Source organism: Periplaneta americana, chromosome 13, assembly GCF_040183065.1.
Source record: "Periplaneta americana isolate PAMFEO1 chromosome 13, P.americana_PAMFEO1_priV1, whole genome shotgun sequence".
NCBI classification, from domain to species: domain Eukaryota; kingdom Metazoa; phylum Arthropoda; class Insecta; order Blattodea; family Blattidae; genus Periplaneta; species Periplaneta americana.
In genome coordinates, this window is record NC_091129.1 from 44,174,855 (window position 1) to 44,192,558 (window position 17,704).

Below are 17,704 nucleotides of genomic sequence, written 5' to 3' on the forward strand. Positions count from 1 at the left end.
GATTTCAAATGAATAATTTTCTTTTGTGATCCAATTAATGAGTTTTACCGTATAATATGTTTGTGAACTCATTTCTCATTAAATAACCGCGACAAAGTTTAATAATCGCACAATTCCGGAAAAAACCTCAATCAAGTAACTTGCCCCAACCGAGAATCGAACCCGTTCCACCTGGTTTCGCGGCCAGACGAGCTAGCCGTTACTCCACAGGTGTGGACTACATATCTTAATGTTGCCTATCAACTAATAACTTTTTGTCCTTCAACATTTCTCCCGTCGTACAAAATGTTTCTTTTTCTATTGCACTGTTAATTCCCTTTCAACATCTTGGCAGTAGCTGATGTTACATCCCTATTATTTCAATCTGTCTACTTATTCCACTAACTCATTCCGAATTCGCAATTTTTTATTTTTATTCATTATTTTTCTTCTGGTAACCATGTTGTTCGTCTTGTTTGCATTTATCTGCAGTCCATTCTGCTCACAACACTGTCGTTCAGCTACAATAGTATATGCCTTAGTATCGGCTCCTCTTCTGCTATCAACGCCATATCATCAGAAAATCTTGTGCACCTTTTATTATTCTTCCTCCTACTATCACCTCTCCCATATACTGAAAACTGTTCTTCATTAAATTATCCAAGAAGATGTAGAACAGAATAGATCATAAAGGACATCCTTGTCGTACCTCTCTCCTTATTCCATTTCCCTCTGACATTTCTTATTCTATTCTGGCTTTGACTTGTTGTTTCATATAAAGATTACTTAATATCCCCGGCTCTTCCCAATCCACTCCAATCTTTTTTGAGGATCTCCATATGTTTATTCCACTATACTCTCTTAAAAGCCTTTTGCAGGTGCACAAATACTAGATACAAACACGTCTTTATTTTTCTCCAGATATCTTTTTTCGATTATTCGCAACAGTCCAATTGCATATCTCGTATTTTTTCCCATTTTTAAGCCGAATTCCTCTTCTTCCAACTTTCCTAACATCTTACTGTTAAAATATAAACGTCGATTCGGTATTCACAGAAGATAGTGCATGATATCATTTTCTTCTTGTCTTCACGGAAGCATTTCATTAATTCAATAGGGTTTTCATGAGCTCCTGTTGCTTTCCCTTCTTCCTTTCTCAATGCTAGTTTAGGCCTAACTTCTTTCTTTGGCGTAGGAAACTCAACTTAACTTCCGATACGGCTGCTTTATCTTTTGTAACTAAAGTATCTCGACGATTCTCTGTCTTATATAGCTCGTTTACATATTTCGTCCATGTGTTCAGTATTCCTTTGTTTGTTATTCCATTAACGATTTTGTCTTCTATCAACCACATGGAATATCGGTTCTTATTTTTGAGGTCCAAATATTTTAATTCGCTATACATTAAACCATATCTACTTTTTTCTACAGATTCTCTATTTCTTCACATTTCTCTTTCATCCAGCCTTTCTTTGCCTTAACGGTTTCTATTTTTAGTCTTTTAATTTCCTGTAGTTCCTTCTGTCTTTTTCTGCGTTGGTGTTATCCCATTTTCTCCTTTTCTCTTATTTCTCCAGCATTTTCCCTATGACCCAGGGTCTTCCAATACTCATAATTTCTTTCTATCCTATTGTCCTTTTCTGCTGTTTTCTCTATACAGTTTTTATATGAGTCAAGTACTCATTACTATTATGGTGTAAATTCTAATTCAGCTGTTTTCTCTTCAAAATGTTCTTCAAATTTTCTTCTTTCTTCTTCGTTCTTAAGTTTTTCCATGTCTAATTTCTTCGGCACCTGTCTTCTTCTTATCCTCTTCAGAGGTGTATCTATTTTGCCTATTAGAAGGACATGATCTCAGTTATTATCCGCTCCTGGTAGAGATTTTACATTGTTACGCAATTTATTAATCTTTCCTGCACCATTATGTAGTCTATCACATATCTCCAGTCGTCCATTGGGGATGTCCAAGTGTACCTTATGATATATTCAATTTGGAGACAATACACGATACTATACAAAGTTATAGTAAAATACTGTAGAAGGAACAGAACAAAAATCAGTAACTTTATCTAATAAAGTGTGTCCAATAAAAAGCAATTACATGCAACCGGTTATCAGAGAACTTAAATGTAACATTTTAGCAACGATTTCAGCAGTAAGTCAAATAAGCTATGAAGACACGTTCAGATCTAAAATAATTGCAATTAACAGTACCACACTTATGAATTTGCTACATTAGTAAAGTTTTTCGTTCATGGATTCTCTATGTAAAAACAAAGCCTTACAACTCTTCCGAAAACATCTTTTAATTATGCCCATAGAGTTCGGATATATATTATTAGATCAGAAGTATACAAGTTGAATACCATTTCAATGCCTTGACCAAACATGGGTTCTGTTGAGTAGTAACCGTAAAAACAATGTTATCAACAACACACTATATTACAGCCATGTAGCATATTTGCTGTTACAAACTGTCATTCTTTACTAACAGCGAGTCATTAATTTAGCGCTAAACTTTTCTTACCCAGGGACCTTTTTTATCTGTTAAGTGTTTTCAAGACCCCAAGCTGGATTTATTCTACACCCACATTTGACTGATATAAGGTGGAACTTCTATAATGAGAAATTTAGTACGACAAAGACAATACAGGATACCACGTAGATTAAGGGGAGGCATGTATTCATTCCCTAGGAGGAGAAATTCAGTTTGAATAATCCTTAGCCCATTTAATGGTATAATTGTGAAGAAATAAAAACAGAGAGAAATACGATAAGTATAAAATGCATATCATATTAAATAATTTACATGAGTGTTTCTCAAACTATGGTCCGCGGACCACTTGTGGTCCTCGAGGTCTCACCTTTTGGTCCTTCAAAAAAGGCAGAAGAAAAAATAAAATTCAAACGAATTGCTTGTCATACTATAGCTGAAAATCTCAGAGTTTGGAAATGACACATAGCAATCGCCTTTCACTTTTTCTCCCAGTACTGACATTTAATGAAATTTATTACCCTTCCTGTCTAGCGACTTCCCACTCTACTCTCAACAACAAAAGAGGGATTTAAAGCACTATGAATGTGGTGTTTCTCGCCATCTTTCCCCTGTATATCTGGCGCCTGTAACCCAGTCAAGGACCACCCGAATTCATAACAGAGGACCCAAGTACCGAACCTTTTCATGTATTTATGACTTTCTTAATAGTTTTTCCGACACCCAGGTTGCACATTCAAATGGTCACATACTGTACGTCGTACACCAATAATACAACACAATTTAAAACTTATTTTCCAAGTAAACATGACGAATGTTTATGGGTTTGTGATCCCTTTCATTGGACTATTGAAAACAACACACATTCATTGAGTGAGAAAAAAAAATTAATTGAACTCTCGAAATGAAATTCGAAACAGAAGGTAATTAGTTAAAGATTATCTAAACTCTAATACCTTGAATTATTAAAAAATCGGAAACGATTTTTCTTCTATTAACATTAACTTAATTAGTTAATACTAATATAAATTAATTACATTAAATTAATTTTAATTCATTAATTCTATTTTAAAATAGGCTATAAGTATACTGGTTTAAAATATGCTACAAAAATGATAAATTTGCTTTCGAAGGGAACAAGAGTAAGGTGGTCCGCAATACTGTTCTGATTTTAAAAAGTGGTCCCTACTTCAGAAAAGTTTGAGAAACGATGATTTACATCATGAGCCAAATTGCGTTGGCTGATTCCTGTGGAGAAGATATATGATGATAAGACTATAAATTCAAAGAGGAAATTCCGATGGTAGAAGCTATGTATAATTCGCTTCAGGGAGAAACTTGGAGGAGAATGTATTAAATAAAAGAAGTGAGAGGTTAGAAAACATACATAACAATGCCAAATTATTGTAGTACCAGATCAACGGTAGTTGGGACAAGTTATCTTGTTGTTTTCCTGAGATTTTTCCTAAACCAATTGAAGCAGAATTGGGACTGGAGTTGATGGACCGCGATGAGGCCTATGCGAAAAAGGTAAAAGGATCATGTAAGCTGTAGGAGAGTTCGGTGGCGGCGCGCGAAGGGATTTGTAGCGCGGAGGGCCTTAAGGAATGCACATCAATCCATCCCGAGTAGTACAAAGGGTCCACACGAGCGGCCTGCGTGAGATAACATTCCCAGTCTGAGTCCTCTCCTAAAGGGGGAATAATTGACTGGAATAGTAGTAGTGAATTTTGATAATTGACAGAAACGTACCCATATTATTAAACAAAATATTACTAAATTAAGGTACAAAGGGAGAACTGAGTCCATTTACACAAATTTCAGGAACTTAATTTCAAAAAGAAAATACTTATATATCTTTAAAGAAAGAGTTAATATAGGAGATTAATATTTAAAAAAATTCCTTAGATTATTATCAATCACAACTGGTAATATGATGTAAAGACACCAATAAATTTCAGAGTTTTTAATTAATTACGTAACTATTAATTGAACACTGTTGATTTTTTCCAAGTATAGCCAATTTCTTTTCTTATTGAATGATTTCGTGACTTTCAAACAAACTTTGGTTACTATTAATTACAGTATTAAGGGTTCAAGTACAGCTTACAGCAGTAAAAGGTTTGGAAATATTCAACATTTTTTTTTCCTCCATTGCTCTATGTTGTACAATAATGAAAATTGGTATGTATAAAACACTGTCCTTATGCTATATGAAAAAAAAATATTTTTAAGATTTGAAAAAAAAAAAAATATATATATATATATATATATACATATATAAATTTCAAGATTCCAAATGATGGCAGTTCTCTGTGCAGTGATCAAGCGTTTCCGTCATAACTCAAAAAGTTGTTAATTTTTTCATGTTCTCTCTCTTTTATTTTATTGCTGAACTCATTTTTACAATATCATGCTCTTTCAACTACATTCCTTAATAAATCATATTTTTTTTATTTTGTGTTAGAAGAAAATACTGATATATGACCATTTTTTAAAATGAATTTATTTTTATCAGACAATCTATCAAAGGTAGAGAAGTGATCTTGCATCACATTGTAGATGAAATGCATAAATACCCACAAAAATTTCATCATGGGATGTTGGATAGTTTTTTTAGGTATATGGGAAACGCGTCATCACTGCACAGTGAATTGAATTTTGAAAAAAAAAATGTAGATAATTTGTTTTTTAATCGTAAAAATATTTTTTTCATACAGCAGAAGGACAGTGTTTTACACATACTAATTTTCATTGTTGTATAAAATACAGTAATGGAGGAAAAATGTTGAATATTTCCAAAATTTTACTGCTGTAAGCTGTACTTAACCCCTTAAAGATAGTTTATCAGTAAACACAAAATTGTTACGTATATACTCTATACAGGAGATATATCAAAATTCCTCAACTTTTTAATGAAATAATGCTAAATATAGTAATGTTATTAGATAAAAATATTATTACTGTACATTATTTTAATGCAGCATATCAGACTTCCTCAATTTTTTATATAATATATATTTTACATAAGTTAACTTTCCTATTTCAAGAGCATAATTTCCATAGATAGTGTTCCCACCTGAAATGGGGGAGAAATGATTACTCCCAGTCGATGAAATTCGGCGATATGGTAGCAAGATAGTGTGGGCGTAAGAGACGGGAGAGTGCAGACCTTGACAATACTCGTAGTACTAACCATTTAAAAATCTTTATCAGACTCATCATATTCTGAGTATTCTTATTGACCAACAGCCTCAGGTTCAGAAAGAAGATGACAATAGACTTCCGGGAAGCCTTTGTCTTCATAGAGTCCTACATGGTCCTCCAAATCACGATATTTCTCCACAGAAAGTTTGGAGGAGAATATTATACAGCCTTTCTAGTTCACCTAGTTTACTTGGTCTGAAATTGGTCATTGGTAAACGTCATCCTCTCCTTTTCTTCTCCGTCATCACAGTAAAAATGAATGACCCATTGTAGTTCTCTATGTACTTCGCTAATGAAGTTTGTTCTCACAGATTTTTAATTGTCAAACAAGCCTTCTGGCTACTAGAAGCTTTTTCTTGTACTTTGACGTCAATCATTTTCCCCAGTGCTCAAATATGGTTTAGTCACATGAACATCCGACGCTACCTTCATTTTGCTTACCATCTTCCGCTTCTATGCCGTTTTTTAACTATCAAGTGACTTTTCATCACTCTCGGAATTAGATTCAGTTACAAAATGAACTAAATCACTCATAATACCATACACACTAAACGTTAAAACGGGAACAATAATCGCACGTCCCCACAGAATAGCCAGGTACCTTCAGATTTAATATTACTAACTTTCTCAATGTAAACCTAGCCACTCATTATTCTGAAAAATTAAGATCATATTAGAAGAAAGGTAAACTTTATTATGTAGCTGGATGAATGAAATATTTTGGTAAGCTGTATATTTTCTGAATAGAACAAAATATTTCAGACCCAAATGAATAATATCATAAAAAATCAATTCAGGTTTAAAATAACTAAATTGGACTTACACCCCATAATGAAACTGTTTCATGATTAATCGTCATCAGAAAGAACTAATACTTTTGAATGGACTCTGTTGTTTTAGACGTGGTGAATGGATTGTGTTGGTTTTTCCCCAGTACGCATTTTCTTTGTCGTTTTCTCTGTATCATAAAATATTGTGCACTTCGGGTAATTTAAACTCTTTTATGTATTATTTATTTATCTAATTGCTGGTAAATTGATTACAGAATCATTAACCCACAAAGAAAACAACAAGTGAACAAACATTAAGAAAGATTAAAAACAATTTCATAGAAAAAAAAACATCTTTCTGGTTTCTCAATAGCGTTCCACTTCTGTGAGTCACTGTTGGCCAGAACATACTGAAAGGTGATGTCGGTCCATCTCTGTATTAGAGTTACACAATTTTCAATACGTTGTCTTCCCAAAACGGGAGAGGCGTTTCGCCAGTAAATCAGATGAGTCTTAAACTTTCCTAATTAATCTGAGACCATCCACACTCAGGATCCAATTGACTACACATCTACACTGATAAATCCAAAATAGTTGAACACTTGAATGCTGGAGCTAGAATCTGTACTAGCCTGTTCTCATTTTATATCCCTGTAGGCCAGAATACATCAGCTTTTGTTGGGGAAGTCCAAGCAATAGCAATCAATAAAATAGTTGCTCAACAGTGGATACCTGGTCACTGCTCGATCTATGTATATGAACAAGCAGACTCCTTGGCTAAGAAAGAGTCTGTTCCCACTAACCTACTCAAAAACAATGTCATTCCAGTTTGTGAAAATAGCTATAAAAGAGCAATTTTAAGACACACCACCTGCTAGACCTAGCATGGAGAGAGTCAACTCTGGGAACATCAATTCACCCCCAAAAAAGTGCAGTTTCACCCTTTCGTCCAACAACTGTGCAAACATTTCAAGAGAACCACCTCAGTGTAGTTTACATGTTGGAATCTGTCCCTCCCAGTGCAGTTTACTTCGCAAATCATTAAGTCTTTTATTTATTTGCAGTTCAGTTAGTATTATTCAATGAAATTTGCAGTTTGCATTATTTCTTGCAAGTGCTGTTGAACAGCACGCAGACTTCCTTATCTACTGATAAATGAAATGTCACTCAGTATTTTGAAAAACAAGTTTGTTCTATTAATATAACCGATAACGACTTACTTTATTTTTATAATTGTTCTTGGCATTTTGATGAGGCTTCAATATAACAACAGTTTTGGACTACTGTACTATACTGAAAACATTGCCAATCATGGAAATATTCTACAAATCGACAAGAACAAATTTTAAAAAATGCACTTAATAGTACACAGAGATTATGTGAGAATTTCAATCGTTCTGCCACACCTTTTTCACACATATTTGTTTCCCCGTCATAACGTTGAGCTATTATATTAGAGGTCTCTGAACCTACATCGTTCAGAACTGACAGAATTAGGCGATACGATGAGTCCCCATTTATTTGTAAGGTCTGTCTCAAAAACACCGAGATATTCTTCTTCGATTTTAACTCATATTGCATATTTCAACACAATAGTCAGTTCCCCATGATTTGCCACATCTATGATTTCATGCATCATTATATAAAAGTACCACATTTTCTCAACTTATTCAATTATTTCGATTTTCATTTCATTTGCCAAACTTTACAGCATCTGCACATCGAGGTGAACATAATTACTTTAGCGCTAAATCATCTACTTCAAAAACAAATTATCTGATGATATTATTATGTCATTATCTTCTTTTTTCCCACGTTCTCTGCTAACAAGTGGGCAAGTAATAACAAACAGTTTTACAATCTTAACTACAGTAATAACTTATTAGTAGGCTATACCAGATAAAAAGTTATAAAAATATTATAATATAAAATAATTGTAAAAAGTAATACTTTGTATGGCGCAAAAATGTGGAAAATTTTGAAAAGAAATGAATGAAAAGTAAAAGGAATGGAGATGGAAGGGCAAGTAAGAAAAATGACAAAGGAGAACTTGTCTTCAAAAACATATTATTCAAAGCCATTAAAGTCTAGAAAAAGAGGAAGATCCCGACTCTCATGGAATAATGAAGTCAGAGAAACAAGGAAGGGTAGGAATGTGAAAGACAATGATTGGCAAATTAGGGAAAATTAGAAGCTTGGATTCAAGAGATGCAGCATGGTGAAATTTTTCTCGCCTAACTATTAAAGTTCCAAAAACTTTGTAGGATTAATGTGTGTGAAATGTCACAAGAAACATTGAAAAATTCCGAACTCTGACTGAAGTGAGGTGCGTGTTCCTTAAGTGAATAATCTTGGATATTATTAGAAGATTCCTTTCGAGAATGTTCGAGACAACCGGAAGTGGAAATGGTGGACAATCCAGATAAGCTTAGTAACTTCTATGGAAGCGTATGGACTTCTAGATGAAAGGAGTGACCACTGGCCGATGCTGAGCAAGAGTGTGGTTGTTGAGCGAAGAAGCTACCTTGAGAGTATTCGAATCGGAGAATACTAAAACGTTCTAAGTCATCCAACCTTGTTTTTTGGAAAACTAAAAAAAAAACTGTTTCTTTACTTTCTGGGTTTGTTTAATAATATGAAAAAATTACATTTTAATATATGACCTAAACTTGAGCTAAATCATAACCAAAATCACTTTTTTTCCTTCTATAAACCTTAAAAAATTCAAATTAGGGTGTCTGACTTAGAACCTTTTAGTTTACTTTCAGGAAAATTAATAAGAAATTGAAAAATTCTTAATGGAATATTTATTTTGTATAAACTGTTTTGTGTACGAACAAAAGTGTCAACTAAAACTCACATTTTAATAAAATGTATGAGAAAAAAATAGAATTGGGGTGTGTGACTTAGAACCTTTTAGTTTACTTGAGGGAAAATTAAGAAGAAATTGAAAAATTGTTCATGGAATATTTATATTGTCTAAACTATTTTGTGTACAAACAATAGTGTCAACTAAAACTCACATTTTAATAAAGTGTACTGGATAGAAACGTATTTTAGGCCAATTTTTATTATTTTAATCAACTTCTTGCTCCTACGCGCCGTTATCTACGCCTCCAGTGGGCAAGTTTAACAACTCTTCATAAAAGTCTGTGTACGCTAGAGGTACATATATGGCAATAGTGATCTAATCTCTTGTACTTTTTGGGGTTTTATATATACTTTACCTGTCTCGTACGCTAATCGCACTGGAAAAGATGGTCGAGGGTCACTGTTGTACAATAGCTTGTACGTGTTTACTAATAACCCATCAATGTGGCTTCTTGTGACTATGGTACCTTTAACAGCTGTGTCACCATCATAAGTACACTGCATTACAGAACTTATACCAAATTGCACTTAGATTCTTTTTCTGTACCTGTCGCCCTCTTGTTTCCTCGGATACATATGTTTTCTTGTAAAACTCTTGCCACCAGTCTTTAAAATTTTTAATGTCACATATTTCAACTTCTACTACTGTAAAATTTTCAGATAAACTTGAAGTTATGATAATTTTTGTCAACTAATGCAGGCTGTAAAATCTGTCATGTTTTCTCATGGTCCTTTTGACAATACTGCGAAATCCCTATCGCAGGGCAAAAAAGAATGCCCTCTGATAGGATAGAATTGTTCAATTTTCTCTAATCTCTCCGAATCTGTGAAGGCCAAAAATACACTATTAAGAGCGTGGCTTTTATTCTGACCTCCACAGTTGTCACAGTAAACACGAACTTCTTTTATATCATTTAGGACAGAGCTAAGGTATTCGAAAACGAAAGAACACACCTCATTAGGGCCTTTTTTTGCGATGCCTTCATTGTAAATGTACAAAGTTGCATGGTTTTTCTTGACATCATGAATGCAGAATGAGTTGACATTTAGCTGTCTCAGATAAAAAGTGCCTTGTACAGGGATAACTGGCAATGAAATGTTCTGCATATAATCGAATGCAATGGCAAGAACATGATGTTGATCTTTAGATTTGTCAGGACATACTTCAGACTGAAGCCGTGAATAAAACGTTTTTGATTGATTAATTCTCCATCCATTTTCAATCTCTTACTAACACTGAAATCTTACAAAACAAACTCAGCTGTCACCGTTTCAATTTACCGGGAGAACAGTCTAGCCAATACAAACGAAAAACTTCTGAGTCAGTCTGGCCAATGGAAACAAAATGGCTCTGTGTCACTGACTCAGAACGTTTTTGTTTTCAATACGCAATACAGAACTCTTATATCACCATACAAAGAGACTTGACTTAGAATATTTTTGCATATATAGTTGTATTTACCTTCAAAGAATGACTTCCCGCCATTAAATCAATTTCGTAAAAATAGTGACTTAGAACGTTTTAGTATTCCCTGATTCATTTGGTGTGGTCGAGGCGGTTGCCATGGGACCCACTGTCATGGACGGACTAGCGCATTGTTGCTAGATGACGTTGCTGTAAGAAAGGAACCATGCAGAACAGCGATTGTGGCTGTACATAAATTCTTACGAAGCAAATAATAAGGACTTATGTTAAGCACTAATATAATTACTTACTTATATGAATTTCTTCAGGAACGTTAAAGAAAGATGTGTAAGATATGTTTCGACGGTAATTTGTATAATTATTTAACTTGGGAGAGATGAATTAAAAATAATTTAAAATTAGAGGGAGGTTACTCGATATATTGACTAAAATGTAAGAGAATTTCAATATCAATTTGAACAACAAGTATAATTCAAGAGATCTGAATTCATTTATACATAGTTTTGTGCCCTAAAGCAGATTTTTCACTGAATAACCTGTATTTTCTAGTTTTCTCAATTTTCGCCTTCCTCTTTGTCTCCGCATATGATCTCCTTCCAGTACTTTCATCATTCAGTAAACAGTTTCTTCTCACCCAGTGACCCAGCCAATTTCTTTTTGTCTTCTTGATAAGTTTTAGCACAGTTTCATTTCGTATTGTGTTTGTCCATTTCGCACGCTTCATTCTCACCCATATTCATTTTAATTGCTTCCAGTCGTTTCTTTTCACTTCCAAGTAATGTTCATATTTTTCTCCACTCCACACGAAGCGCTTAACTAATCTCTTCCTTAGTTATTTTGCAGTGGTCCGCAGAAGATGCTCTTTTTCCTATTAAAAGTTTTCTTTGTCATTGTTATCCTCCTTTTGACTTCCTTGCAGTAGTTCCTATTAACACCACAAGTATTTGAAGGTGTCATCTTGTTCCACTGGTTCATTTCGCATTCGCACTGTTATATATATATATATTTCCCCCCCCCCCCGACAACCATGGTCCTCGTATTGTTTGCTTTTCTTTTTATCCCATATTGCTCATAGCTATTATTATCTCCAGTAGCATAAACGTTCATATCGTTTGTCTTCTGCTAACTACTCCACATCATCAGCAAATCTTACGGACTTTTTTCTTCATCTTACAATGATCTCTCCCATGTTCTGAAAACAGTTGTTCAATAAAGGAGTCTGAAAATCATTAATAAATAATTTATTATTCCTCTTAGTACATATCTGAAAATCATTAAGAAATTGTTCGTACTACTTCAAAGAAATGCTGCTTAAATGTATGGAAGAAATACATTTGCACTACAGTCAGGAAATAGTTAAAAAAATAATTCACCGAATTTCACTGCGTTTATTGACAACGGGAAATTAAGTGTTTATGAATGGTTTCGAGAACATGAAGTAATATTAATACTAATTTGTTCTAATACCAATTTAATAATAATAATAATAATAATAATAATAATAATAATAATAATAATAATAATAATGTAACTGGAGTATATGCGGAAAACGAACTGCAAACATGAAAAATATGCGAGCATCAATATCAAGATTAGAAACTTGTATTTCATATCATTGTCTTCAATGTTACCTCATCTATTTGACGTAATGAACTCGTTCTCCTACTTACTACTCGTACATATGCAGATACATTTCATGAGAGTAAACAAGTCTAAGCTCGACCAGAACACTTAAGTATAGGCCTATCTTGCAATATTTTATCAGAACGACCATGACGATTCTGTATCTTGGCATATCCAGAAGGGAATAGAGTAGTATCAGCCCAGTGTTACAACACAACTGAAAATAGAAATCTAATGATTTACTTCAGAAGTATGTAGCACGAAAGAATATCTTGCTTCTACGGATATTAGGAATATGCTGGTATAAAGTGTTGTTTTCAGACGATAACAAGTAAATAATAAAATATTACTATGTTTTACAATTTTAAACGCACGTACAAAACTTCTTAATATCTCTTAAAACGTCACTCATAATTTTGGTGCAGATACGTTGAACATAAACCTGGAGTTCTGTTAAGAGAAGTTATATAAAAGTACGAATATGGGGTTATAAATTATATAATTACACTAGTCTGCGATGAAATTACTGCCTCCAAAGTTTGAATGTTTTTAGGGTATTTTTAGCATGCTGAAGTCAAATTCGAAGCCAGAAAATTCCTATCACGTACCATGTTTTTTGTTATTTTAATTTTCTTATAATATATTACGACAATTTATAGCGTAATAATTTAAACTATAATACTTTAACAACTGTAGTTTTAGTATGTTAAGATATGAAAACCAAATATATTCAATATATTTTTAAGATGTTTATATTGAAAATTAAGGTTAACAGATGTTTCTTAGCAGATAGAAGGTGTAAGCTTATAAGGAAGTAAGGGTGAAATAATGTGCAGCCTTGCCATTATCTTTATTTGTGGGAGATAGAAATGTCAGCCATACCTTGGTGAGAGATTGAACTCAACTCGTCTAGTTCCTCTCGCATTTCAATAGTTTGTGTTTCACCTGGAAACGAAACCAAATCAGTTTTTGAAGCTTTATTGTGGAGTAGAAAGTTGAGAGTTTTTAGTTCAGTAAGAAAGTATTTACCATGTCGCATCGAGAATGTATAAATAATCCAGACCATTTTTGTTATGTAACTTATGCAGGATATACACATTGCCTAAGCAGAGGCGTAATATTACATATTTTGTGAAAAAGTCATACCATGGCTATTTTGGAATCAAACTTGGAGATCAAAGTAAAGCTTGGACACCACACAAAGCATGTAGAGTATGCATTGAAGAACTTCATCATTAGATTAACGGCAGAAAACTGTTGCTATCTTTTGGAGTACCTATGGTTTGGAGAGAGCAGTCGAACCATAGTAATGACTGCTACTTCTGTTCGTATGATGTGAAGGGATACGATTCTAAAAATAAAAAGCATATCGTGTATCCAGTTATTCGGTCAGCCATTTTACCCGTACCACTTGGGCCTGATGTACCAATCACTGTGCGACTAGACAATCTTGAATAGTTTTCATCTGAGTCTGATGTAGTGGTGAGGGAAATTGTGATGAGTGACAGTGACTATCTACCAGAGTCGGGTGCTGCAGAACGTGGCTTTAAATAAGGAAAGAGACTGTTTCAAGTACATATGTGAGAAATTTCCACTACTATCTGAAGCAAATTAAAAGAAAACATATTTAATGATCCTGAATAAAGATAACAGATGTCTGATTCAGCATTTAAATATACTGTGGGTGAAAAGGGGAAAGCAGCATGGATATCTTTCTGTGAATTTGTTTTAAAATTTCTTGGTAACAACAAGGGTCCTAATTACCGAAACATTGTGGCTAACATGCTTGAAGCATACAAGGAACTTCGTTGTAACATGAGTATCAAAATTCATGTTCTGTTTTCTCACCTAGATTATTTCCCCGAAAATCTAGGATTTTTGAGCGAAGAGCAAGGTGAACGATTTCACAAAGATCTGCAGGAGGTCGAAAGGAGATACCAGGGACGATGGAGCATCAGTATGCATCCTCATTATTGTTGGATGTTAAAGCGTAAAATACCTGAAGACAAAAATATAAGAAAGAGGACCAGGAGGACTTCCTCAACTAAGAAGCAAGTGGTGTAATTTTTTGTGTGATACAGTGTGCTAATTTATACATCCAATAGTGAAGTAAACAAGACAAAACAAAGCAAAAACGCTCTAGTGACATATATGAACAACCATACATATAATTTCAGCAAGTTGTGTCTTTTAAATATTGTTTTTGAATTTGAAATAAAAAAGTGAAATGAAAAAGTTTGTGATGAAATTCACGTAATTATAAAATACATTTAAAGTGATTTTGCAAACAAACCTGACGTGATAGAAGTAAACGGATTGAAAATTCGAATTCAGCACATCGACATTATATAAAATCACATTACTTACTTTAGGCAACAAACACAAAGTTGAAATTTGCAGGCTAGTGTTATTGAAGCGGACATACGTTTATTGTGCCGTCATTTATTCAGTTTCTACGATGACGCTATAACCTAGTTCAACTGTAAATTTAAAAGGAGGCCCAAAATCTATGCGAGCTCCATCAAGTTCGTCCAATATCTGAACAAAAATATTCTAATTATGGGCTTAGACCAGTTCTGTCAAGGACACCGTCTACTACGAGAGAGTTGTGGTGAGCGTGCCAGTCGTAGCACCTGTCTAATTGTGACGTCGTTGCCTACAGTTCGGGTTCGATGTAGGCACAGACTATGAGCTACATTCTTCGAACACTTACGTTTTACACTGTACTTATGGTACTATACATGAAGTCCTGAACTTTGTGGACAATATGTTTGTTCGCATTTAAACAAATTCATAAAAGTGGTTTATTCGGAAATTAATATTATAGGCTTACATGCTTATTTTAAAATATCAAGGTAATTAGTTATATAACATATCGATGGCTTAACCCTCATTTATTTAATGTGACTATGTCGCTGTAATTAAAATTTAATTACGTGAAGATATGTTTCTTGACAACTATTAGGCCTATGTTTACATTTCTTCATGTAAGTTAATTAATAATAATTTGTTAAAATATAATTTTGATGTTCCTGACATTTTTTCTTTTGTACGTTAAGTCATTTTACCTAAACACCATCGATATGCAATTTTAAAGGCATGTTGGGTCCGTTAAGTATAGTATCAATTAAATGGTATAAGTTCTTACAGTCAATTACTTAACAATATTACATGTATTGAGCCTTTATGTTATTACATGAAGTAGTATTTACAAATTATGACAAATGCTTTCGCCAATAAATTTAGCATCTTCAGGTCACATTAAAAACATATTAACATAAAATAAACACTTAAGATATTCCAGTAAAAAACAATCGTTAAAAGTTAAAAACTGGTATAATAGGCAGCCTGAGAAATATGACATTAAAATATGTGTAGCAGGATGATATTTACCCGAAAACTAGATTTGCACAAACATTTCTTTTTCTCAACTTGTATCAAAATAACGTCTTAAAGATGAAACGATCGATTCTCTTGCTGTGCACACAGCTATCACAACATAAAATCAAGCTGTCAGTCATTTTGAACGTTCCCTGACATGAGTCAAGTGATCCTTAATTTCGAGCTTTTGATGAGCTGTCAATCATCTGGCCACTTTATAAAGTCGAACGACGACTATGGTAATTGCCATCTATGGCTCACTTAGACATAGCTGGCTTAGATTGTCACTTTCTGGTGATATAAAATGATAAATAATAAAAAACAGTATAATTCTTCCTCCTATTCCTCACACGATGACGAAGCTCGATGTAAACTTTCAAATGCTTTTCTTAATCATTGTTAACGATTAGCGAAGTTACAATAATATTAAAGAAAAACTAGGCTCTTTTTCTGAAAGTATTTCATATTTCATCGGAAACGTTATGCAACCTGAAAAATCCTGCCTACAGGATAAGGAGCAACTAGAAACTTGTTGATGCAATTGAACGTGTATTACATCTGCATCGTTTATTTAATACCGCCTTTTAGAATTTACATATATTCTACACTAACAACAATATTTTCCCTTTCTCATGCAGATGTACGCGAAACTGAAACTGCATATCTTAACGGGACAGTGATGGGTGCTAACAGTACAAAGGTGAGTGTATAAATAATGTCATTCTAATATTATGATGTTTGTAAAAAGTGGATGCAATTCTTTATTTACCATACTAGTTTAAAGACAACTGCTCATTGGGAGTAATAAAGTTATATGAATATAAAATAGTACTTTAATAATATGTGCGTATGAAATTTAATCAATTGAAGAAAGCATCCTTCACAATATCGTTCCATTATTTACTGACATTGAAACTATTTAGAATGAAATCGTCCGCATAATTGAAAAAATTCAGACTGATTGTTATCTAAATATACTAAATCTGATAATGGCAAAACTCGTAATAATAACATAGTAGAGATTTGGTGTACGTTAATTTAGCGGAATTGCTCCGTTTGCATTGAAAATTCATCTTGTAAGATATTATTATTATTATTATTATTATTATTATTATATTACTATTATTATTATTATATCACAAAATATACGGCAAAGCGCAGTCAAATTGAATACCATGTCTTATAAATAGAATTTCCGTATAGACGATAATGTTAAATTTTCACGTTACATAGACTCTCCTTCGTGAATTTCCTAAGTTCTAAAAGCCCCTTCCCTATAGAGAATAGATCATAAGTGACTGTACACCTACGAACTGCACAGATGTTATCATCAGAATAACTTAAAAATTCTTTAATAATTTAAAGGGAAAATTTGTTTGGGGCCTGATATCGATCCCGAGACCTTTGGCTGACCGCACCAACGCTCTACCGACTGAGCTACTCAGGAAATTCACCCGACAACGTGTCAATTTTTCCCTTTATATCCACATAACTCGAGTGGTCTGACAAGATGCCAGAAATCCACATCATAATTACGTTATTATTATTATTATTATTATTATTATTATTATTATTATTATTATTACTATTAAATATCCGCTCAAAAGAACCCTAATTTACCAAGTGGTATGCTAGGGTTTTAGTTTGGTTATACTGTATACTACGTATATATATATATATATATATATATATATATATATACTAATTTTATATAGATAGATAATAAAATTATATTATAATATTATATTATAATATATAATTTACTGTAGGTACGTTAACAGAAAACCACAATTTCAAGTCACACAGAGTTTTTGTGCACTCGAAGTGGGTTTCTGGCACCTTGTCGCGCACTCGAGTTACTACTTACTTACTGGCTTTTAAGGAACCCGGAGGTTCATTGCCGCCCTCACATAAGCCCGCCATAGGTCCCTATCCTGAGCAAGATTAATCCAG

General features: G+C 33.5%; 1 long non-coding RNA gene across 1 annotated transcript in view; it reads left to right on the top strand.

Moving 5' to 3' along the window:
- LOC138711833 (uncharacterized) overlaps window positions 1–17,704 on the top strand; it is a 40,005-nt gene that overhangs the window by 993 nt on the left and 21,308 nt on the right. The window contains exon 2 of the long non-coding RNA XR_011335488.1: window positions 16,390–16,451. This is a non-coding gene — a long non-coding RNA (uncharacterized lncRNA). The remainder of the gene's footprint in view (window positions 1–16,389; window positions 16,452–17,704) is intronic.